The sequence below is a fragment of the Giraffa tippelskirchi genome, chromosome 6, assembly GCF_054371585.1.
Source record: "Giraffa tippelskirchi isolate mGirTip1 chromosome 6, T2T-mGirTip1v1.2.pri, whole genome shotgun sequence".
Classification (NCBI taxonomy): Eukaryota; Metazoa; Chordata; class Mammalia; order Artiodactyla; family Giraffidae; genus Giraffa; species Giraffa tippelskirchi.
The window spans coordinates 57236312-57260703 of record NC_137280.1 but is presented as its reverse complement, the minus strand read 5'-3'; the positions used below and the strand labels follow the sequence as shown (position 1 = coordinate 57260703).

Here is a 24392-nt window from a genome sequence, read left to right as displayed (position 1 = left end):
CAAATTAAGACTAGAAATTAGGTTGCTGACATCTAGTTCATGCTACTATTATGTGATATTTTACCAGTGAAATGAGAAATAAAATAATCAGTGGAGTAAGAATAATAATAAATAATATAAAACAATAAGTGTAATTAACTGAATGCTTGCTATATCCAGGCTTTAAATACACCATCTAGATGGGTTCTCCCAAATTTTAATGGCAAGTATAATTGGCCGGTTTTACTGCTGGCCACATCCAGGCAGAGAGAGAATCCATTGACCATGGTCACATGACCAGGAAGTGGCAGCACTGTCATTGGAAAGTGCAGATCTTTATTAATATCCATGTAAATTCTTGAGGCCATTTGTGAACATAGGGAGTGGTGAGAGGAATCATCAGTAAATCATTACCTGGAATGAATATTTTGCTTGTTGTGTTAAGAGAATAATTGGAACTGAGTGGCTCTCAAGACAGCTTCAGAGTCTAGAGAGAGGTTTCCACCAGCAAGGCCACTTTACACTTGTCATCAGGTGAACAGATTTTTCTTACAGCAAACTATTGCTTGTCTTCATTAAACTACCGTAGACTGTCCGTTGCCTTGAAGAGTAAAACAGAACCCAGAGCAGACTCAGCCTCATTCCAGAGCTTCCCAGACCAGGGGAAATTCTAGCAGTGGGCGATGCTGGGTTAGTGGTGAGGGGAGAGAAGACTTCCTCCAGCAGTGAGAAGGGGAGAGGAGGACCTGTCCTGCACAAACAATGGTCGAGACGTCCACAGGAGAACAACTCACACACATGGGGAGGTGGGAAGGATCTCAGCTTGCCCAGCAAACCAGAAGTTGCTGTGGCCTTGGCTTAGGGATGAGGGCGATGGTTTGGGACGAGGTGGAGAGACTGGCAGGTGAGGGGTGTAGTTCATCCAGTGCTGTTATTGCTGTTTCGATTGGTGACCTCTAAGAGATGCCTGACCTGGGAAGGCGGAGAGGTGGGGTCAAGTACAGTTGATGCCACTGCAGGGTCCAGGCCACCATCGGATGACTGGGCTGAGATTGTAAACCATGCGTGGGCAGATGGCGAGTGTGTTGTTGGTGTTGAGTACAGTACTTGACAGACTTGATTTGAGGGCTGAAAATAAAGAAAGGGATCAAGGAGAAATTCTTAGGGATTTTCCTTGACCAACCAGCTGGTTGATTCCATTTGCTAAGAATACCTTGGTTAGGAACACGTTTTGGATGGTGCGGTGGGAGGACAGTGAGTCTTCAGTGTCAGGCTTATTCGTGTTAATAAAATCACTTCCTTCCAGACGGAAGGCTCAGTGAGTGGGTGGATACAGGAGGCTGGAGCCGAGAGGAGTCTGAACTTGATGTTCATGGCCAGAAGCTTATTGGGGGATTTTATCCATGAGACTGGATGAGATGACCAATGGCGCCAAGGAGCCAGAAGTCTAGGAGGAGCCTGAAGGGCTCCAGGATTAGCAGGAGAAACCAGCAGGGTCTGTCAGGGTCCCGACAGAAACACGTGGTAGATCAAATTAGAAGAGTTTACCCTCTGGGGGACCAAGTCAGTGAGTCAATCCTCCCCACCCTTGGGGATGGCAGACCAGTTGGCAGGAATCACAGCTGTCCAGAGCACTCCTGTCTTCCCGTGATGCACCTGTTGGACAAATCAGCTGGAAGCTGGAGGTCCAGAGCCTTTGAGTGGCAGGTCAGGCAGGACTGTGCCCCACGGGGAAGAGGGAGGGGTGGGCATGGAGAGCAGCGGGGTTTAAATCAGGGGGATGGAGCCCGCACGCTCTGTCCTCATTTCTAATGGTATATAGTGCAGGGGAAATGTGGAAGTTATCTGCTTTGTTATCTCCCCAGGGTGTGGGGAGAATTAAATTACTTTAGATGCTGGAGACCGCCTTGAAAATTTGAAGTCTTACGTAGTGGTTAGTACTTGTTGTCGCTGAGGCCAGGTCTCCCATGGAGGGAAGGAAAACACAACCTGGGTCACAGAAACAGATGCACTTTTGTGGAAGCTCAGTTCTTGAAAAAATCAGATCCCTGAACAAAAAAGACTATTACAGCACCCGGGTAGGAAAACTGAAATTATTTTAAGTGGCAGCTATAATTTTCTGCTTTTTTCTCCTCCTTCTTAATTTCTCAGGTACTTCTAGTGTATTTCTAATAAAAATTTTCTGTGATTAACAAAGAGGTAGAAATGCAAGCATCATAGTGTATTTTTACTATACTTCTTCAGTGAAGGATTTTAAGGAAATCACCTGTTTTCTGTTACAGTCCAAGCCTGGGAGTAGAAGATAAATATGGTTAGAAATGGTATGAGAATGGTTTGATAGAAATAATTGCAGTAATTTAACATCTATTTTCATTTGATCTTCACCCCTCTAACAATTGGTATTAGTTGGGTAATTTTTAAAAGAAACCTAGCTGGGAGAGGGTGCGGAGAAAAGGGAACCCTCTTACAGTGTTGGTGGGAATGCAAACTAGTACAGCCTCTGTGGAGAATAGTGTGGAGATTCCTTAAAAAACTGGAAATAGAACTGCCATACGACCCAGCAATCCCACTGCTGGGCATACACACCGAGGAAACCAGAATTGAAAGAGACACGTGTACCCCAATGTTCATCACAGCACTGTTTACAATAGCTAGGACATGAAAGCAACCTAGATATCCATCGGCAGACAATTAGATAAGAAAACTGTAGTACCTATGCACAATGGAATATTACTCAGCTATTAAAAAGCTGAGAATGCATTTGAATCAGTTCTAATGAGGTGGATGAAACTGGAGCCTATTATACAGAGTGAAGTAAGTCAGAAAGAAAAACACCAATACAGTACATTAATGCATATATATGGAATCTAGAAAGATGGTAACGATGACCCTATATGTGAGACAGCAAAAATGACACAGATGTAAAGAGCAGACTTTTGGACTCTGTGGGAAAAGGCGAGGGTGGGATGATTTGAGAGAATCGCGTTGAAAAATGTATATTATCACATGTGAAATAGATCACCAGTCTAGGTTCAATGCATGAGACAGGGTGCTCAGGGCTGGTGTACTGGGATGACCCTGAGAGATGGGATGGGGAGGTGGGAGGGGGGTTCAGGATGGGTATACATGTACACCCATGGCTGATTCATGTCAATTTATGGCAAAACCACTACAATATTGTAAAGTAATTAGCCTGCAATTAAAATAAATAAATTAAAAAAAAACATTTTCCTATCAAGAAAAAAATAAATAAATAAAAGAAACCCAGCTGGAGAGAGGATTCCACGTGGCCAGAAAGTACAGTTAAATGTGTATAAATGAAATTAGTAGAGCACGTTCAGAGAGATGTCAGCTAACAGTTCACACATGATTAGTGACTGTGTTGTTGTCATTTAGTTGCTCAGTTGTGTCCGACTCTTTGTGACCCCAGTGACTGCAGCACGCCAGGCTTCCCTGTCCTTCACCACTCCTGGAGCTTGCTCAAACTCCTGTCATTGAGTTGGTGATGCCATCCACCCATCTCATCCTCTGACGTCCCCTTCTCCTCCTGCCCTCAGTTTCCCGGCATCAGGGTCTTTTCTAATGAGTCAGTTCTTTGAATCAGGTGACCAAAGTATTGACACTTCAGCTTCAGCATCAGTCCTTCCTATGTGACCATGTTTAAGACAGAAAAATTACTACCATGCTCCTTGGCAAAGGTGATTTTAGGCTGCCATGTCTAGTGAGAAAGGTGAGTGAAACCCAACTTGTAAAGGCTGCTAAACTTTGAGGGAGAAAGGTGACCCAGTTTCTGTTGCCTTAATTCTGTGTTAAAATTTAACAGAGAAATATGAAGCCAAAAGAAAAGTTAAAAGAATTAGAATGTTTATTTTTTTTCCTTTCTTTTAATCTTTAATTTATGGTTCTAATAAAATCTGCTATTTTCTTGGTATTTTACAGGATAGAGCTCCTTAGTTAAATCAGTAACTCTCCTCCTCATAAAATATAGAGCCAGAGAATAAATGACCAAGTTATTATTAAGTTTAGAGTATTTCTCAGAAGGACTAACATATTTCCACTAGTAGTTTTCCCAATTTCCTTAAATAAAGACAAAAGCCTATTGACTTTGTAGGATGCAATATTGTGTTAAATATATATGTCATTGATTGTTTCAAAGGATCAGAAAAGCATAGTATGTTTAGTTATCAAGATGCATTTATTGCAAATATTTATCCAGCTTTCTTTTAAGCAGAAGTATTTATTAACCAGCATCTCTATAATTGGCAATGTAATATGACTCCAAAATAGTGAAAATATTTTAAATGCTTTCATGAACATCGAAAGGATAGTTTGGGACTTCCCTGGTTGTTCAGTGGTTAAGACTCCATGCTCCCAATGCAGGGGGCATGGGTTCAATCCCTGGTCAGGGAACTAAGATCCCACATGCTGTGCGGTGCAGCCGAATTTTTTTTTTTTACAAAGAATAACTATTCTGTCATCATTTTAATATTATATCTCTTGTGTTCTTATTTCTTAAAGGTTCTTGATCCATAAATGTTATAAGTGAACACTTGCAGGCACAGTGTTTGGCATCCTTCTTTCATTGACATCCAGAACATGTATTTCAGTGCATATTCAGTTATTTAAAAAATCTGCTGCTTGTAGTAGTAATTGGACAAGTCGCTTTTCCTCTTTCAGCTATTTAAAGTAATTTTTAACTTAAAAGGACCTCAGTAGAGTGTCTGCAGCAGTAAAGTTCTTTCAGCAGTGCCTTACCCTCCGCTTGGCGGGGCCTTGGTGGCAGGCGTGGTGAGCTCCCAGCCAGTGAGTTGAGCTCAGGCCCTGCCTGCAGGAGCCACACTGTTTCAGGTTCAAGTACACAGTTGGGAGGTGAAGTGTTTACAGTGAGAGATCAACTGGCAAAGACCCATGGCCGCCTGTCATCATTTCCTTCTCTGTCACAGGAAATGGGTGAGCGTGATGTGCCTTTTCCATGTACTCAGTATTCCTGTGATTGGAATGGACTTTCTGCTTTAAGATGTCATTAACTCCCATGGGATCAGTCTCTGCTCTAAGAGACCCAGGCCCTGCAAGAGCATGGTGGTCCCTATGCTGCTCAGGGATTTTCCACAGCTGCATCTCGATATCAGCACAGAGATAAACACCAGTCTATGGGCTTTTCTCAGACTTGCTGCCTTGAAGGCCAGTAGGGCTCTGGGAGGTTCCTGGCTGGATTCCTAAGTCCTTGGTGAAATAACTCTAGGACACTATATGTCATCTCATCTTCAATATCGGTGTTCTTTGGCTTTATTTTGATTGATGCCTGTCTCTTTTCAGTGTCATATTTTCCTTATATCCAGCTAGAAAGATTTCCTCATCAAAAAAATCTCCTGCAGTGTTACATGGATCAGTTGCTATTTATTTCACAGACAACACACAGACTTACAATTCTTACCTGGTTGATTTTGCATTTTGCAGGCAGAAATTTTACTTCTTACATGGACAGTAATAAAAACATAGTTATGAGCAAAATGCATTGTACAACTAGTGAATTGAAGAACCCCACTGAGCCCGTTTGTCCAAGAAAGACAAAACCTCAAACCAAAAACCCAGACTGTGTCCAGGGGTGGGATTCTCTAGATCGCAAGACCTGCTTTTTCCAAACAGCTGTATATCTCCCACTTCGTTTTGCTACCTTGTAAGTAGAGTCCCAACACAGCTCATCAACCTGTATTAAAACAAGTGTAATATGAAAGCTGGGCTTCCCTGGCGGCTCAGCAGTAAAGGATCCACCTGCCAATGCAGGCTCAGAGGTAAAGAATCTACCCACAATGCAGATTCATTCTCTGAGTTGGGAAGATCCCTTGGAGAAGGAAATGGCAAGCCATTCCAGTATTCTTGTCTGGGAAATCCCATGGACAGAGGAGCCTGGTGGGCTACAGTCCATGGGGTGGAAAAGAGTTGGACATGACTGAGCCACTAAACAACAAGTATGAAAGCTGGTTCAAAGTGTGATGATCCGTGTACTGCCCCGGGTGGTGGGCAGCGTAGCTTGTCTCTGAAGAGATCATTACTCAAGTTTATCTTCAGACACATCCAGGAAAGTTGGAACTCAGGAAGGAAGGTTAATAAAATGCTGACTTAGATAGGTGATGACAGATTCCAGTCTTTTAAGGATAGCCCTTCCAGATCTTTAATCAGTGCCCTCAGGGTCACCTCCAGGAGCCCCACCCATTAGAGGCAATGCTTCTGCAGCTGGACTTAGGTCTCACATGGGGCTTGTGAAAGGAGTGGGGTTGCCTCATGCTCACACTTTCTCAGAAACAGTGATATTTTGTAACTAAGAGCGGAAACAGCAGAATGAGCAAAATGCTGTTTTCCTGAGCTCATTTTAGCTATGGTTGTTCCATCTATAGTATATTTTTATTGTAATTAAGTGCATTCATTTTTCAGTGTGAATATTACTGATTGTGGTTGTCATTCATCTTTTTGTTCTTTTTGTCATTGCCAATTATTAATATTTTGTTTTGAAGTATTTTTGAGCACTTGGAGCTGCTTCAGCCACGTGTAGGAGGGTGAGAGCCTCATAATTCGGACATCCCCACATGGGTTAGGGGCGCTGACAGGGGAGGAGGGGCTGACAGGGTAGCCGGGGCATTCTTGGCAAGGATATGCTGGCTGGAAAGAACGTTTTCCAGAAGACCAAGTCCCCCAGTTCCTGTCCCACAGGATCCAGATGATTATGAAACCTGGAATATTGGCCAAGTCTGAAGGAGGTGATGCATCGTTGCTTTCATCTTTCATGTTATTGGATTTGGAGAACTGGCTGGAAGAAGAAGCAGGGGCTTTAAGATGATGAACATGACGTTCAGCCCATGGACCTTGTTGTTAGAAGCCTTGCCGTTAAAAACATCTTTGCTGCCTTGTGTTTCAGGCTGAATGTCCACAAGTCAGGCTTTAGCTCCGGTCTAATAAGAGGTCATGGGGAGACCAGGGAAGGAAGCTGGATGAGGGACAAGGCAGTTGCTGAGGGCCGTGACAGACACTGTCTGGTGAGTAGGCTGAGCTCTTCTTGAGGGATCACAGATCCACAGTGTACACTCATCCTGGAACCAAACTATAGGCAAAGCCCTCCAAAGGTAGAAGGGACCCACAGTGTCCACTCACTTAGGGAGGGACTCTGATAAGGTACAGACCTGCACCTTCAGGCCTGGTTGGCTTGTGACTATTTTCTTTCTGCTCTGCAGATTTACTGCCATGAAGCCTAATTAAGATCATTTTAGGTGAAAAAAGTGAAGCACATAATCACAGGTGAATCATTACTCGTCACGGAGTAGAAAGGTGACACTTAGCACAGAAATATTTCTCCATTTGGGGCTCCAAAGCAGAGATTACAGCCCTCATAAAACTGAAAATATAGCTTCAATCAGACCTGAAATGATCTCATGGTTGAAAACGTGCTTCAAAGCCTCTGCCTCATCCTTTCTGGTCTTTCAGTCAGTGTGAATGCGATGAGCCTCCTTGCAATAGGGAACTGCAGTTCATCTACTTAGCTCTTTGGAAATTTTTGTCAGGTTCAACATTTCTTAAATACTAAAATGAGGCATGAGGATTGGAGATCAGTTTATTGTAAGCATACTTTTTGTAGTCAAAGAACATCTGCAATGTTATTTAACAATTACTAATAAACGTACTGGACTTCCCTGGTGGCTTAGATGGTAAAGCATCTGCCTACAATGCGGGAGACCCAGGTTTAAGTAAATTGAGCCATGTGGGAAGCCCCATACCAAAGTGTACACCTACTTAAAGTGTGCACTTCATTGATTTTAGAATATATACAGAGCTGTACAACCATTGGGCTTCCTCGGTGACTCAGATGGGAAAGAATACGGCTATAATGCAGGAGACCAAAGTTTGATCCTTGGGTCAAGAAGATCCCCTGGAGAAGGAAATGACAACCCACTCCAGTATTCTTGCCTGGAGAATCCCACGGACAGAGGAGACTGGCCGGCTACAGTGCATAGATTGGCAAAGAGTAGGAAACAACTTAGCAGCTGAACAACAAGAATGAGGAGGCTCAGGATAGGGGTCTGCCGCAAATGCTATCCAAGCATCTCTCTGCAGACTCTCCCAGGAATCAAACAGGAGACTGGACAGGAGGGTGTGATAGTTCCTCTGGCACTCTGACTGCTTCTCATCTCAGCAGATCTGATTTTGTTCTGGTTCATGTCTTGGGCTTGCGATGTTCCTTTATAGACTATGATTTCACAAGTTTATTATCTTTTTAAAGTCATAGTTTGTGGGGACTTAAATTACTATTTCAATGTAACAGAGTTTCTTTGTTAGTATTTACTATATTTTCTGAAAAATTAAGGATCATTTAAGGGGACGACAGAGGATGAGATGGTTGGATGGCATCACTGACTCAATGCACATGAGTTTGAGCAAGCTCTGGGAGATGGTGAAGGACAGGGAGGCCTGGTGTGCTGCAGTCTTGCATAGTCAGACACAACTGAGTGACTTAACAACAACAACAATGTTGCTTCTTTATCTTGCAGGCAGACATTGTTCCTTGTAATTCTGTAAGTCAGGTAGGATTCAGGCCTGGTGCTTATGGGCCTGGGATTCCTTTTCTATGAGCAACTGGTCTTTAATACCTTTGGATGACTATCTGAGCTCAAATTCATGCAGCACTGCTATGAATAGCTCCCAATTTATTTCAGTGAGTTCTGAAACCTGTTAAAAATAGGACCTTGCTGAGACTTCATATTCTCCTGTTTTCCATAGCTGATCTGACAAAACATGTCTTTGTAAATCTTTTCAATTTAGAAAGAATTTTGCTTTACCTCCTCACTAATGTCTGATTTTTAAATTTATCTCTAAAATGCAACATAAGAAAAATGGTGTGAGTCAAATCTGTTAAATTTTCCCCACTTATTTTCAACATAACACAAGTTAACTTGAATACCTATTTCACACATCCCAGGGCTTATACATAGTAGGGCCTCAGTGGGATTGTTAATTATGTATGTCAAAACTGAAGTACCCAGATAATTGATCAAGCCTTATTCTTCATGTTTCTACAAGGGCATGTTTAGGTGATGTGTATGCATGCGTGCTCAGTCATCTCAGTCATGTCCAACTCTTTGCGACCCTATGGATTGTAGCTCCCCATGCTCCTCAGTTCATGGGATGCTCCAGGCAAGAATACTGGAGTGGGTTGTCATTTCTTCCTCCGGAGATCTTCCTGACCTGAGGATCCAATTCACGACTCCTCTGTCTCCTGCATTGCAGGCAGATTCTTAATCCACTGAGCCACCAGGTAAACCCTTTTTATATACTATTGACATTTAAATCAGTAGACTTTGAGGAAAGCAGAGTGCTCTCCCTATGTGGGTGTGCCTGACTGGTCAATAGAAGACTGGCCTCCCTGAGTAGGAAGACATCCTGCAGCTGATGGCCTATGGACTCCGCTCATCCTCGGGTCTCCAGCCTTCTGGTTTACCCAGCAGACTGCCACGATCATGTGATCCAATTAAGATAGATCTCTCTCTCTGTGGACACATGCGTAGACACACACACACACCGTCTGGTCTGTGGGTGCTATTTCTCTGGAGAACCTTGACTGACACACTTAGTGACAATGGGTTTACTCCTTCCTTCCTTCTCACGAGGTTGCAAATTCTGGTCCAGGTGTGCCCTGCTCACCTTTGCAATCTTCCTTCTGAGCACAACCCCTGTACAGGGAAGAAGCAGTCATGTTTGTTGAAAACCAGATTAGGCTGCTCTTTTTATTTTATTTTTTTTCATTTTTGTTGTGTTCATATTTTCTTCTCTCTTTTTGACCAGAACTGTTGTATTTATCCAAGTCAGTGACAATCAGTATTCATTCACGATGTCCTTGATGCAATGAAGTTTTGAAAATTATCTCAGAAATGTGCAGAAGAGAAGGAACTATGCTCAGTGAAGTTGTGTCTGTGTTGTTTCTTCTGTAATTGGGAGTCATCAGTGATGCACGAGGTGTTGCCCAAGCATTTTGTATAAATTAGAGTTTGTTTGTAGAGTATTCATGGGGGCAACTGGGAATTATTAATGACATATGGAGCAGGAAAGGGCATGGGATTTCTGACCTTCGTTTTCAGTTAAGCCAGCACTATTTCTGTGAAATGAAGTTCAGGGCCATGTACCTGTTCTTGCTGAAGGTCTGTGTTTGTCACTGTCATCCTGGTAAATGAGATACCAGAGCCGAGACTACCTGCCTCAGGTAAAGAGCACGGACTTTGGCTGCTTTCCTGAATGTACTAAAGTGCCATCATTTGCCTGGATGGATTTTCACTTAGTAAATGCTGACAGGCTGCATACTGTCAGCTCTGAGAGCATTGTTTTCTACTGCAGAGTGTAACGTCTTGTCAGAGAGCAAGATTGTTAACAGGTCACACTAATGTGGTGGTTAACAAGACGGTCAACAGGTAATGGTAGATCCCAGGGCCCCTTTTTCTACTCTTTTCTGAGTGTGTACTTGTATGTAGTGAACATGAGTGTACGTGAATATGTATGCATATTGTGAGATTCGGAGGCTCGAGTGTATCTGCCAACATAACAACTTGCTGTGCAGTCAGTCTGTTCTCTCCCCAAGAACATCTTGCTCTGATTGTCATATTTACTCACCTGAACAGGGAATGCATTCACAAATTGGATAATTTAGGTCATCAGTGGAGCCCACGAGCGTTCTTGTCCCAGACCCCAGGACAATGATCTCTGTAGAGATTTGAAATCTAGATAACCAGAAACTTGTATCTCCTTGAGGTGGATTCCTTGTCATGGATCTTAGTCATTGCTCCCTCCCTCCACCAGAAGGATTCAATTTTCCGATAACAGAATTTTTTAATGAAAACAGGACAAATAGACACCACTTGGCTTTTGTCTTGAGGCTATTTACAACCAAACATTATATTACAAATTTTTAGTTTTCTTCCTCTCCCTTTATCTTTTTCCCCCTAAATGTTATTTTTACTAATTCACTGAGATTTTTTTTTCCTCTCTTTGTCCTGAGCTCATTCATCATCTTTTATTTGCCCTTTAATGACTGCTACAGCTGTCAATGTGTCGGTTGTTGTTTCAGCTTCTTCTGTCAGCCCTTCTCGTTTTTCTGCTTCATCTGCTCACCTAAATGTTGGTGCATCTTCCAGACCGTGGGTTTCTTTTCCAGTATCTTCAGCATGTAATAGTCATTCCAAAAATGTGTTTGGTTTCTATTTGATTGAATTTTTATTTATTCAAGTCTCCAGTGTTCTATTTTTCTAAACTCTGGTAGGAAAACGCATGCCTGCATGCTCGGTCGTGTCTCACCCTTTGTGACTCCATGGACCGCAGCCCGCCTGGCTCCTCTGTCCATGGAATTTTCCAAGCCAGAATTCTGAAGTGGGTTTCCATTTCCTTCTCCGGGGGAGCTTTCTGACTCAGGGATCAAACCCACATCTCTTGCACCTAGTGAACTTTCAGGTGAACTCTTTACCACTCTGCCAACCGGGAAGCCCATATTAGGAAAATGGTGGGGGTGAAAATGGACTTTGGAGTCTGAGTACTTGGGTCTGAGTCTTTGGTCAAGCTGCTTCTTTAATGTCCTAGCTTGGAGTTTAGTGCATAGAGTTGTTAATTGTAGGTTTGCACTTGAAATGTAGTCAGTATTTTAGATGCATTAGCTACCATTATTGTTTTTCTTGTTTAAAACACTGCTGCTTACTTCAGTTCTTTTTAATAAAACATAGATTTTTGCCTCTGAAAATGATTTAGTTTTATTTCACATTTTCCTAGCGGTAGTTAATTTGTGATAAACAAAGGGTATGATGACTTGTGAAATTTCACTTTCATTATTTTATAGGCATATTTTGTACGTACCACTCTATCTATGCCTAACACATAATTAATGGTTAATAAATATTTTTATGATTCTGTTGCAATGCTAACAGCTACATTACATTTTATGTAAATTTAGAGTCATATTATTAATTTGCCAATGATACTTTTTTCAGTCTTATTATAAACAGTGTCAACAAGTATTTTTATGCTCTGTTTGGAGGGTTCAAGGCTAGACAGTTCCGTAAATAATGATAAAAGCGAAGGCTTCCTAAACACCCAGTACTGGCAAGCGTTGCTCTAAGCTCTAAGCACTTATTGGAGTCTTCATAATAACCTCGCAAAGCTGGACCTGTTCTCATTTGTATTTTGCAGATGAATAAACTGACCACAGAGAGGTTAAACAGCTTGCCAAAAGTCACATTAATATAGGGACATAGCGGGGCTTCGAGCAATGCCTGCTGGCTCTGGATTCCATGCCTTTAATAATTATTCTCTGTTTCCATCAAAATGATGAGGCCCTGTCCTTGGAGAGTTTTCTGTCTATCCTTTTACTGTGTTTTAATCTCTTCCAGTATCTGCTTGTGTAGACATGAGCCTGTGAAGTTTCCTGCCTCAGTTTACATTCTCCTACACACATTTGCTCAGAGCATATATGGTGATGAGTTTTTCATCTAATAAAATCTTCACTATTCATCCATGTTCTGTTTTTCAATTTTTGTGTATTTAGTATAATATGTACACTGTGTTTAAGTTCTAATGGGTTGATGTGGATAATTTTGTTTTTAAGTTCAGTAAATGTAATCTTACCCTTTTTTCAATCTATCTTCACTATGACAGTGCTGGGTCTTCTGAGTTCCGCCCTTTCTCTGAATTATCTTTTTCATTTATAGTGAGAATTGATAGGTGCTAATTATCACTGAAAGCAAGATTAAAGCAACGAAAAATCCATTAAGCAGAATTAATTACTAGGGTGGCATTTTACAGAAAGTTTTTAAAGCAAATACAAAGACGTTATGAGCATGTATGCCTTAGGAGTGACATTTATAGTTCAAGATAATGATAATCAAAATAACGTCTTTTGAGCATCTCCCTCACTGTGTCCCAGAGGTATGGGTATCAGTCTGTGAAGGTGCAGATGTGAGCATGTTCTCTCCTCACAGTTCATCCTGTCCTTAATCCTTTGCAGGCAGCAAAAACTTCCCTCCTCACCTTGTAAACCCAAGCATGTTTCCACTATACCCTGGTGGCCATTCTCTGTTTTATTTTTTTCCTGCAAAGAAGTACAGTGGTAACTGTTCAATCTATATTTTGGTTTATGTATAACTTTTTGAGAGGGAGCAGAGATTTTTGCAGAGAAGAATGGATTTGTTTTCTATTCTTCCATTTCTCCTGTGTCCAAAGCCGTTTGCTCACATGCATCACTGAGTTTGATGATATGAAATGTGTCCCACATCCCAGACGTTAGTTTATGGGGTTTCAACACCCTGTCCCCCTCCTAGTCATGCTGTATTTTGTCTCAAGAATAAGGTTGTTGGTTAATTCTGTGTATCAGTTTGATGGGTCAAAAGATGCTGGGAGTAAACCTAACTCCTGTTATGTCTGTGAGGGTGTTTTGGGTGAGGTTGGCATTTGAATTGGTGGGAGGTCCTCCCCAATGAGGCCTGGTACCATCCAATCCACAGAGGCCCTGAAGAGAACAGAAGGTGGAGGAAGGAAGGAATGTCCCTCACTGTTGAGCTGGGACATTCTGTCTCATCTTTTCTGCCCCTGGATTGGGAATTTCACTACTGGCCCCTGGTTGTAACGTCTTTGGACTCAGACTGAAATGTGTCATTGGCTTTCCTGTGTTTCCAGTTTGCAGATGACAGATGTTCAGAGTTCCATAATCATGCGAGCTTATTCCTCACAGAAAGAAAATGAAAGTGTTAGTTGCTCAGTCATGTCCGACTCTTTGTGACCCTATGGATTGTAGCCCACCAGGCTCCTCTGTCCATTGGATTCTCCAGGCAAGAATACTGGAGTGAGTTGCCATTCTCTTGTCCAGAGGATCTTCCTGACCCAGGGATTGGGTCAGGAATCTCTTGCTTTGCGGGCAGAATCTTTACTGTATGAGCCACAAAGGAAGCCAACAAATACATACATACATATATATATATATATATATATATATATATATATATATACCCTGATTATCTAGAGAATCTGATGAATAAATAGATCCTTTCTCTTACTTTTGCTTGTTGTGACTTGAGAGGTGACTGTAAAGAACACATCCTAAAACATTTTCCTGCAGAAGATGACTCAGACCCCGACTTTGAGCTTATCTTTTAGTTCCTAAATTTTCACAAGTATCTGAAAAGGGAAGATTACTGGATGAGGTACTAAAGGATATAAACTAAATCTGATGTGATCCTTGTCCTGGACAGACTTATAATAACATTCTCAGGTTACCATGAACAGAGGTGTCTTCTCATTCCGAGAAGATCATGTAAGACTGGGAGGTCAGATGCAGCTTCATAGTGAAGGTGATGCTTGAACTTGGGGAGAAGGAGCATGGGTCCCCTGGGCCCATGGACATGTACTTGTATGCACTGTGTTCTAAGTTTCAGAAAACTGAATGGCCCTGGACGGCAGGTCTATTCAGAACACATCTAGAGGCATAACAGAACATTCCCTTGGTTTGGTGTTTACTCAAGGAAAATGCCCAATACTCTGGCCACCTGATGCGAAGAGCCGACTCATTGAAAAAGACCCTGATGCTGGGAAAGATTGAGGGCAGGAGGAGGAGATGACAGAGGATGAGATGGTTGGATGGCATCATCGACTCGATGGACATGAGTCTGAGCAAACTCTGGGAGATGGTGAAGGACAGGGAGTACTGATGTGCTGCAGTTCATGGGGTTGCAAGGAGTTGGACATGACTTAGTGACTAAAAAACAACAATAGGGAAAGTGCCAGTATCCAGGAGGAGGAATAAAACCAGGCGGCATCTAAATTGAGGGGCTTGAATGCAAGTAAGGGAAACTTGGTAGAGTCCCTTGGTAGAGGAATGGGACATGAATGAACGTTTCTGAGCTTCAGAAATTTTAATTTAAGAATAGTATGTAAGATGGATTGGTGAAAGAATGAGAGAGAAGACAGGTGACCGCACATCCAGATCCAAGGTGACTAATACATCAGTGGTGGCTTGGGTACCCGCTGCTTAATTCAATTAAAGTCTTCTGTTCTGATTATTTTTTTAATGAGGTAGTTGAACTAATTTATTTAGGAGCCTTAATCTACTTTTTAAATTTCCTCCTTTTGATTGATTATGAATTTGTGAGAACTCAGAGAGAGACATTAATACAATGAAACCTTGGATATATTTCACCACAGAGTTCATAAATCACGTTATGGAGAATTGTAAAATTTAGGAAAATTCTTAGTAGCAAACTTATTTTTTGTTCACCTGGTTTTTCAAACTACATTTGAGACATGTGGCATGCCATTGGGGCATGTTATAAAAGAGAGATGGCTGCATTTATCAAAACAATAATTTTGCAGTTTAGTAAATTCCTGTTTACAGAACGTGAAAAGCTGTGTCTTCCCTCTTCCCTTACTCAGCCAATACAGCAATACAGGCTGGGTTTTGATGATGGAATTAAGGACTGCTTGTGTGTGTTGTTTTTTTTTTTTTTTTCATCATGGTGTACTACTGAATCTTGGTAAGAACATCTCATAATCTAATTATTTATTTTAATCAAATGGCATGATGCACAGTGACTTAAGGGAACAGTTAGACCAATCTTGGGATGATTAGCAAGGGTTGGTTGCAAAATGCAAGTACTAGGCAGGCTGACATCTGACTAGGAAAAAGTTTCAGTGATTTGAAAATCCAGTAATATCTCTACTTCATCTTCTTGCAAAATGTCTTTCCTTGTGTGGTAAGGAAGAGGCTCTGCAAGGCCATCACCAGGCAGTTGTCAGCCCAGCAAACAGTTTCAGTAACTTCTGTGGGCAGCAGGCAGTGCTGCAGATATGCACTGAAACACACTGCTTTCTTCCTGCAGTGCACACACGTCCAACCTTGAATATTCATTGGAAGGACTGATGCTGAGACTGAAGCTTCAATGCTTTGGTCACCTGATGTGAAGAACTGACTCATTGGAAAAGATTCTGATGTTTGGAAACATTGAAGACAAAAAGAGAAGGAGGTGACAGAGGATGAGATGGTTGGATGGCATCACCAACTCAGTGGACGTGAGTTTTAGCAAGCCCTGGGAGATAGTGAAGGACAGGGAAGCCTGGTGTGCTGCAGTCCATGGGGTCACAAAGAGTCAGACACAACTGAGAGACTAAACAACAACAATAACATGCTTATGCAACATCTGGCACCTAGTGGCCTTGTCTGACCTGAGCAGTGATTCTTTCTCAGGACACAGCCACTTGTTTTAGGTGATTGTTTCTGTTTTGGAGCTTCCAAGATAATGATAAAGTATCTATTTCATTAGAGAAATAGGCATTTACTACCTGAATCCAAACTAGTCAAATGTTTTCTTTTATCTTTTGTTCAAAGATTCCTCCCAAGCTGAGAGTCAAAGATGTCAGGTAAGCAGTTCTGAGCACCATGCTCTAGAGAAGCATCCTTTTTCTGCCCTAGACCCTTGAGCTACTGAGCCTGACCAACAGCTGTCATATCAATGCTAGGGACCCCTTTTCTCCTTGTTGGCAGCCATGGTGAGGGAGGCTCCCATGTCTAAGTCAAGGTGACTTGAAGGTGCAGAGGGTGTGGAGGGCCGTGGTAAATGCATGTCGGACGTCCTCCAAGATGGAGTCTGTGTTTCAGATGAGATGAAATTCACTGCTCAAGTCTGGTGACTCCTGGGTTTCATAAAATGTGCACCAATGTGCTCTAAAAATTAAGAATAATTCAAGCAAGACATGAAGGTGTAAAAGGAAGCAAGTTATTGTGGTTATTTATTCACTAAGTCGTGTCTGACTCTCTTTTGATCCCCATGGGCTGTAACCCACCAGGCTCCTCTGTCCATGGGATTTCCCAGGCAAGAATACTGGAGTGGGTTGCCATTTCCTATGCCAGGGGATCTTCCCAATCCAGGAATTGAACCCACATATCACTTTATGTCTCCTGGATTGGCAGGTGGGTTCTTTACCACTAACACAACCTGGGAAGCCCCAGATGAAGTATATGGTGGAAGAAAAGAATATTCTTTCAATAGATTTAGTATTCATTCAGTATATTTCAATATATAGGTCAAATCAATTGAACTTAGGACTTCAGAAAAACACTAGAGATGCATAGGGTGAGAAAGGAATATCTGGAGGAAAAAAATGATAGCAACAATGGTCACTCTGATTCTATTTGGTAACATATATCTCATTTCCAAAAACAATATTTCTGCAATTATTAGAATAACATTTTTAGGTCCTATCTTTATATTCAGATGAAGTAAGAGAGGGTTCTCAGTGTTCAGCACATGACCATCTTACGGGAGAGAGAAGCATGTCAACTTTTAGGAGAAACCCAGTTTTCCCAATGTTAGACTGTGAGGTTGTTTGCTCCTTGAACATGTTAAGATCATCCATGAGTTCAAGTTTTTATTTAGTTACTCTAGAAAGTGTGCTTTCTTCTAAAGTGAATGAATATAGCTTCCACAGTTTCAAATCATTCAGCTGTCCTTTTGCTCCTATGTGTATAGAAAAGTGAAAGTGAAAGTAGCTCAGTTGTGTCCAACTCTTTGGGACCCCATGGACTATACAAACCATGGAATTCTCCAGGCCAGAATACTGGAGTGGGTAGCCCTTCCCTTCTCCAGGGGATCTTCCCAACCCAGGGATCGAACCCAGGTCTCCCGCATTGCAGGCAGATTCTTTACCAACTGAGTCACAAGGGAAGCCCAGTGTGTATAGAAGCACTAGCCAAACACCATTAGCAAAGAGACTAATTGTATGAGTTACCGAAATCACCTTCATCCTCCAAATGGAGGTCAATAAACTAAAATAGCCACTGGAAAAACATTAATTTATGAGAGTAGCCCTCCATATGCATAGAGTTCATGTCTATATTTTGTTAGTGTATTTGGCCTCTGGACAATTCTATGAGATAGATAGAGGAAAACAGTTTTTTGTTTTGTTTTGTTTTCCTAAAAGGGGAAATCAACGTTTCCAAGGATGTTTAGTTAAAAGTACTAAACTTAGCCTCAGGCCTTTTGATTTCAACGTTCTTGCCCTTTCAACCATTTCTCAGGATGATGCATACAGAATTTTTTCTGTTTTATTTTGATGTCAGGGAAGAGCCTAGCCTGGGAATCGCAGAACACAGCCCTGGCAGGCCAGGTCAGCAACTCCTTTGTGGCCTGTCTGTGGCTTCTTTCACCAACTGCAAAACGGCTTGCGCTGGATAATTTTCAGCTAACAACATTTGGGGATTTTATTTAAAACATTTTAAGATGTTTTAGAAAAATTACATCTACAATAATATATTTTATTGTTGAAAGTTTCCCAGAATGTATCCTCAAAATGTTAGTTTCATGTGCTAATATGCACTATGTCAAAAATAAGCTTTATGGCCAATTTGGTTTGGGATATACAGGGTGGAACCAAATTGGACCTACTTCTGTTTGTGGTAGAATCCTCTGCCACTCTCAGAGATGAGTGCATAGTGAGACTGAAAGAGAACACATGGGACGAACTCACAAGCATGCCAGGAAGGCATCGTGGGCACTTTCTGGGCGAGACTGTCTAGGGGATGAGTCCCGGGAAGACCCCTCCCAGCCTGACAGAGGGGTGGAGATGGTTTTCAATCCCCGCATCACCACTGCGTCTCCCCACACTCTGTCTCTTCCAAGATGGTTTTGAGGTGGCTAAAGACTTTGGTGGAATAAGATTTAAAGAAGTTTCTTACCAAATATAACCACAGGCATACAATTTAGAATGTCTTAATTCAGAATCTCCTCAGCTGTTGAGATTACTTTAGTTCTTCTTTATTTATGTGTTCCTTTATTTAAGTGTTCCTCATTTCTGACACTTCTTGGAGTTTCATTCTAAGAATCCCTGTCTCAGTTACCTTAGCATGCTTTCTGATGCTGACTTTGTGACATAAACCTATTACATGCACTCTCCCAAGGTTAAGATTTTAACTGATCACCAGGAAATACACATAACCTTTGCCTTCCAGGTCACTGGAGCTGTGCAGGGTCGCTGGGTTGGCGCACAGCCTCTACAGCTCCTGATGATGTTTTCTCTTATTACGGTTTTCACTGTTAAAAACCCGTGGAGCTGGCCTGAGTGTGCCTGGCACGCCCAGGCCTTCCAGGAGAGCTCACCAGTAACTGGGAGAATCATTCTCTATGCCCTGAATCACGAGTGGTCCGAGCAACGGGGCCCTTCCTTTCAATGTGGGGTTAGGCTTATCCTGGTTAAATCACTGTGTCCCTGAGATACCTCAGACACAGATTCACACATGAAAAGCCTCTGTTTGTTGATATATAATTTGAAAATATTTTGTCCTTGTTTCTGACAAATTAATGAGGTTGAGAATTTGTTATAGTGCCTTCTTTCAGCATTTGTTCCCTCTTTTTTACATTTTTTTTTTCTTTTCCTGTTGGTGGTAGGGTGCATGGCATTGCCTCATTTACCTTTTAATTAACAGCTTCTTTACAGAGCAAACTTGCTGCTTGCGTTATTTATTCTTCTTAATCTTATTTCAAAAATTGGGATGGAGAGAGAATTGGAAAGAAGAGCGGGTGCCATGTCTGTTAGCTATCATTAATCTCGAGATTTGCGGCCAGGTCATCACAGAGCAATGACCTGTCCAGATGTACCTTGCAGTCCGTGCAGACTAAATTGGATTTTATATGTTTTTTTTGGGAAAGTAAGGCCTTCTTTGAAGCTCAGAGTGTGAATAGTTATGTGGAATACAGAAAGGAGTGGGAAGGAAGGCTTCCTTCTTGTAAAGTTCAGGATACACAGCATTCTGTAGGTGCCTTTGATACAGACAAGAAGGGCTGCAAGGGGAGCACTCACTTATTTCAATGTTTTTGCATTTGTGTATTTATTCCCAAAATACTACCTGATGTTTTCCAGGCCATGAGGCTGAATAAGGCCAACTGTTGGCCCTTTTCATGAAACTGACCTCCAAGGGGGTCCGAGAGCAACCAGGAACATGAAGTAAGCAAATGAAAAGATAAACATGTGATGATGCAGAACGTGATATAGAGAATTTTACAGGATTAGGGAAAAATAAAGTGACTTAAGCTTGTCCAGTAAGGCTTTTCTGTGAATGTGCCATGTGCTCAGTCGTGTCTGACTCTGCAACCCCATGGACTGTAGCCTGCCAGGCTCCTCTGTCCATGGGATTTTCCAGGCAAGAATACTGGGGTGGGTTGCCATTTCCTACTCCAGGGCATCCTCCCAACTCAGGGGTCAAGCCCACGTCTTTACCACTGAGAAAGAAAGTGGTAAAGAACCCACAGATTCTTTACCACTGGGCCACATGGGAAGGGAAGACCTAAACTGAGATGTAACTGGCAGAACAAAGCCAGCTCTGTGATGAGGAGGGTTTGCTGGCAGCGAGAGGGGCAGTGAGCAGCACCACGTACAAGGATCCCCACAGAATTCCAAGTACAGATGAAGCCGCCAGCAGGTTCTCAGCAAGAGTCAGTGGCTGATTTCACTCCTCTTGAAGCGTCACTCTGGGTCTTGTAGGCAAAGAGAAGTACAGGGACAGGAAGGCAGGTCAGACAGGATGTGGTGATCACTGCCTGCTGCTGCCGAACAGAGGCTCAGGCTTTGCACGAGGACCTGCTGGTAGGAAATGTGTGCGCTGGGGACCTTGAGACCAGACTGCATGGGGACGTGGGCGGGAACGAAGGCTTAGATTCTGGAGTGGGGGCTGCTCTGCATGTGGGCTGAGTGTCCACTAAGACAGCTTCAGCTTCTGCACCCACACCCTGGTGTGGGTCATGTACAGCGGTGTGTATGTGGGTGTGCACATGCTTGTGTGTGCTTGTGTGCAGACAACCAGGGCGATGTAATGGTTATTTGTATCCAACACTGGTTCTGCCCACGCTTCCCTTGGGAGGTGCTGCAGGGACAGTGGGATTCATGCCTGGGGGTGTGGGGCCCTGAAAAGTCCAGTCACTCTATACTCAGCAGTCACACTGGTGCCGGGAAACTTGTTCTGAGTGGATGATTGTATTTTTATGAAAACTTAACCCTAAGTGACAAGGGAGAATTTGAAAAAAAAAAAACAACCTTCTGATTAGTCTATGTTAAGAGATAGTTGTTGACACATCAAGTATTAATATAAAGGCCAGATCATTTGCAATTCAAAGTTCAAATAACTTTTGTTGTGAAATTTAATGTGACTCCGTGCATATGGTGTTTATTCTTTTTTAAAATGGTTGTCAGTTTATTTTCTATTTGATTTTTTTAATTGAAGTTGATCTACAATGTTGTGTTAGTTTCAGTTGTACTGCAGTGTGATGCAGTTCTACATGTACATATATTCATTGTTTTTTTTAGATTTTTTTTCTCATACAGATTATCCTAAAATATTGAGTAAAGTTCCCTTTGCTCTACAATAGGTCCTTGTTGTTTATCTGTTTAGTGTGTAGTAGTGTGTATATATAAGTCCCAACACCTAACTTATTGTTTAGTCTGAGTTCACTAAAAAGACCAAATTCTGTCATTTGATACAAGGGATATGCATGTTATATATTTAAGGAATCTTTTCTTTTGTTGGAATCTCTAAGTACCTTATTGTTAATCTTATTGGCCTTTTATTATTGAGAAATGGATGAGATAGGTGAACTTAAATAAGCAGGTGAAGTAGTGTGTGTGAGATAACATGGATCACCATGGTCCTAAGTGGCCAGTAACTTACTGTTCGTCCCCGTCCCTCCAGCTTCGCTCTGTTGAGGGAGACACAAATCTCATCGTGGAAGAAAGCCCTTGGAGGTCCAATCACACGCTCTCAGTGTCCTGGTGCTTGTAGGTTTGCAGGAGAGTGATGCAGGAAACCAGCTACTGTGCCTACCCCCCTCCCTCCCTGCACCATCCAAGGAGTGCAAAGAACACTGTTCCACTGAGGAGCTGGAACTTCACTGTAGCTCAGTCTTATTCAGAAGGAGATGTGACCACGAATGGGGCAGACCATTGCGCTGAGGCCCTGATGGGACACGCCTTGGGCTTGTGCAGTGCAGTTCTGTTCTGCTCCCTTCCAATCCACCTTTTCTCTGACCCTCCACACCACTGGTTTTCTTTGGGGGTATTTTATTCCAAGTCTAGATTTAAAAGAAAAAATAAATTGGTTTGGAATAAAGCACAAACATTTAAAAATATAACTCATTTTTGTGACCAAGTTTTTTTTTAAATTATTATTCCTAAACAGTGTAATTTTCTTGCAGTGGAGGGAGGTCAAATATAAATTATTTCCAATAACATTCAATGAATGACCTGAAGTATAAAATTTTCCCAATGTTTTAAACCTTAATGTGTAACTTATCTTGCCAAATTACTGTGTTTTGTCCCTTTTTTTCCTCAAAAGCATCACTAAATTCCAAAGGAAGTAAATTGAACAATTGACCCTTTGTAATAGGAAGAGATTACCATACTAAGTATTGTACAGTTTTAAGAATTTCTGCCTACCTGATTTCATTAATGAAATGGCAAACTTCCCACGCAATAAATATCATTAGACATTTTGGCTGGGGGACCCTCGGGAAAGGTGAGCTGCTTCGATAATATTGAGTTCTTAAGCATCTGAAGCAGAAAGTAGTCTATTCTCCTGTTGGAATACATTTTTTAACCTCTGCCTTATCAATTTCCAGAAGGAAAATTATCTAAAAGGTATTTTTGATTGAATTCTAATTAATCAGCTTTCTTCTGGCTTCTGGGATTAGATAACACGGGAAGTAAAATTTCATAATCAGGAATTGAGAATGAAGTTTAGAGAGGCACAAATTGTTGGTTCAAATATACTGTACATGTTATAAAAATGAAAGCATACATAATGCTTTTATTCTATTAAGATAAATATTCAAGTCATAATTCTTATTATCTTCCTAGAGAATATTGACATTATTAAGTTGTCAGAGGATCTTCTTTGGGTGGGTTAGGCTTTTATTTAGAAGTGAAAATAGAAATTTTTTCCTTAGACTTACAAGGTGAGGGAGTTAGTGACTCAAAACATTTCATATAATCATATAACACACAGTAAATAGAGTTCAAAAAAGACTCATATTTGGTCTATAGCAATGTAAGTTTTGACAGTCAAATCAGCTATTTCAAATAATTTGACAGAGGACACACTTTCCTCCCATTCCTGATGGTGTCATAGTTTCTTGTCAAAGGTGGTCATAACTTTAAAAATTAAAAAAAAAAAAATCTTTTACCCACTTTTATACACTTTCAGCTTAAAACCCAAAACAAAACTCAAAACAACCAAATTTGAATATGGTTTATTAAATTGACATTTTTCCTCCTAAGATGGTTTTATTTTGATCCATACTGTGTACACTTTCATTTAGTTGTTAAAGAAAAAGACTGGTTGCTTCTTGAGAGCAACAGGCTAAGCTCTGGACCATTTGAAAGTTTCACAGAGAGGAATAAAAGATTCATCAAAGAAGAATCTTCCTGGGATTGGAAACAAGCCTCAAAATCTATTCCCAAAGTTAACCTCTGCAAAGGAGTCCAAATTTAATTAGATCAGACTTTGGAACAATTTGTGCCTAGGGCATTTTTGAATATAATAAAACCGTCAGCTTGAAATTAGTGGAAGCTAACTAACACCTAGATATGACACAAGCAGATGTAGACAGCTTAACAGAGAGATCAGGAAGAGACAGACACTCAAAAGAACTCTATGAATACCACGGTCATCCCAGGGTGGCTGCATCCAGGCTCAAGGCTGTGACTTTCGAGAAGTGACTTGAAAGACGGCACGTGGTGGGGGAAAGACACTTCAGTGAAATGGTCTAGCCAAGACAAAATTGGAAAAGAAAACTCTTCCAAGATAGGGTGATCCATACATAAGGGAAAACAAATGAACAAATGCACGAAAAACTCCTGGAAACTGCTTTGGAGAAGGCTCAGATACCATATTTAGCAGAAAAAGACTTCAAAGAAGCTTTTAATAACATGTTCAGAGAACTAATGCAATTGATACAAAAAGAAGTAAAGGAAGATAGGACAATATCTCATCAAATATTCAATATAATGAAATGGATATAATTATTAAAAAATAGAAATGCTGGAGTTGAAAAGTATAATTAATAATTGCAACGAAAAATTCACTAGGTGGCCCCATTAGTAGATTTGAGCTGGCAGAAGAAAGAATCAACAAACGTGAAGATAGATTGATAGAGATTATGCAACCTAAAGAACAGAAAACACAATGAAGGAAAATGAAAGGAACTTCAGGAAGTAACCAATATTCAAATAATGGGAGTACCAAAATGAGTGGAGAGAGAGAAGTAGAAGTAGTATTTGAAGAAATAATGGTGGAAAATTTTAGCAAATGGGTTGAAAAAAATGAGTTAGACTTCAGAGTTCAATATAGTCTAGTTAACATAAAG

At 41.4% G+C, this 24392-nt stretch overlaps 1 protein-coding gene across 5 annotated transcripts in view; it reads left to right on the top strand.

Moving 5' to 3' along the window:
• The window catches only part of SNTG1 (syntrophin gamma 1), a 377579-nt gene that overhangs the window by 27097 nt on the left and 326090 nt on the right, over positions 1 to 24392 (top strand). The window contains exon 2 of one of the 5 annotated variants that reach the window (XM_081497976.1): positions 6893 to 7010. The exons of the other annotated variants lie outside the window; for them this stretch is intronic. The gene's annotated coding sequence lies outside the window, so the exon portion shown is untranslated. The remainder of the gene's footprint in view (positions 1 to 6892; positions 7011 to 24392) is intronic. 5 annotated transcript variants of the gene reach the window in all.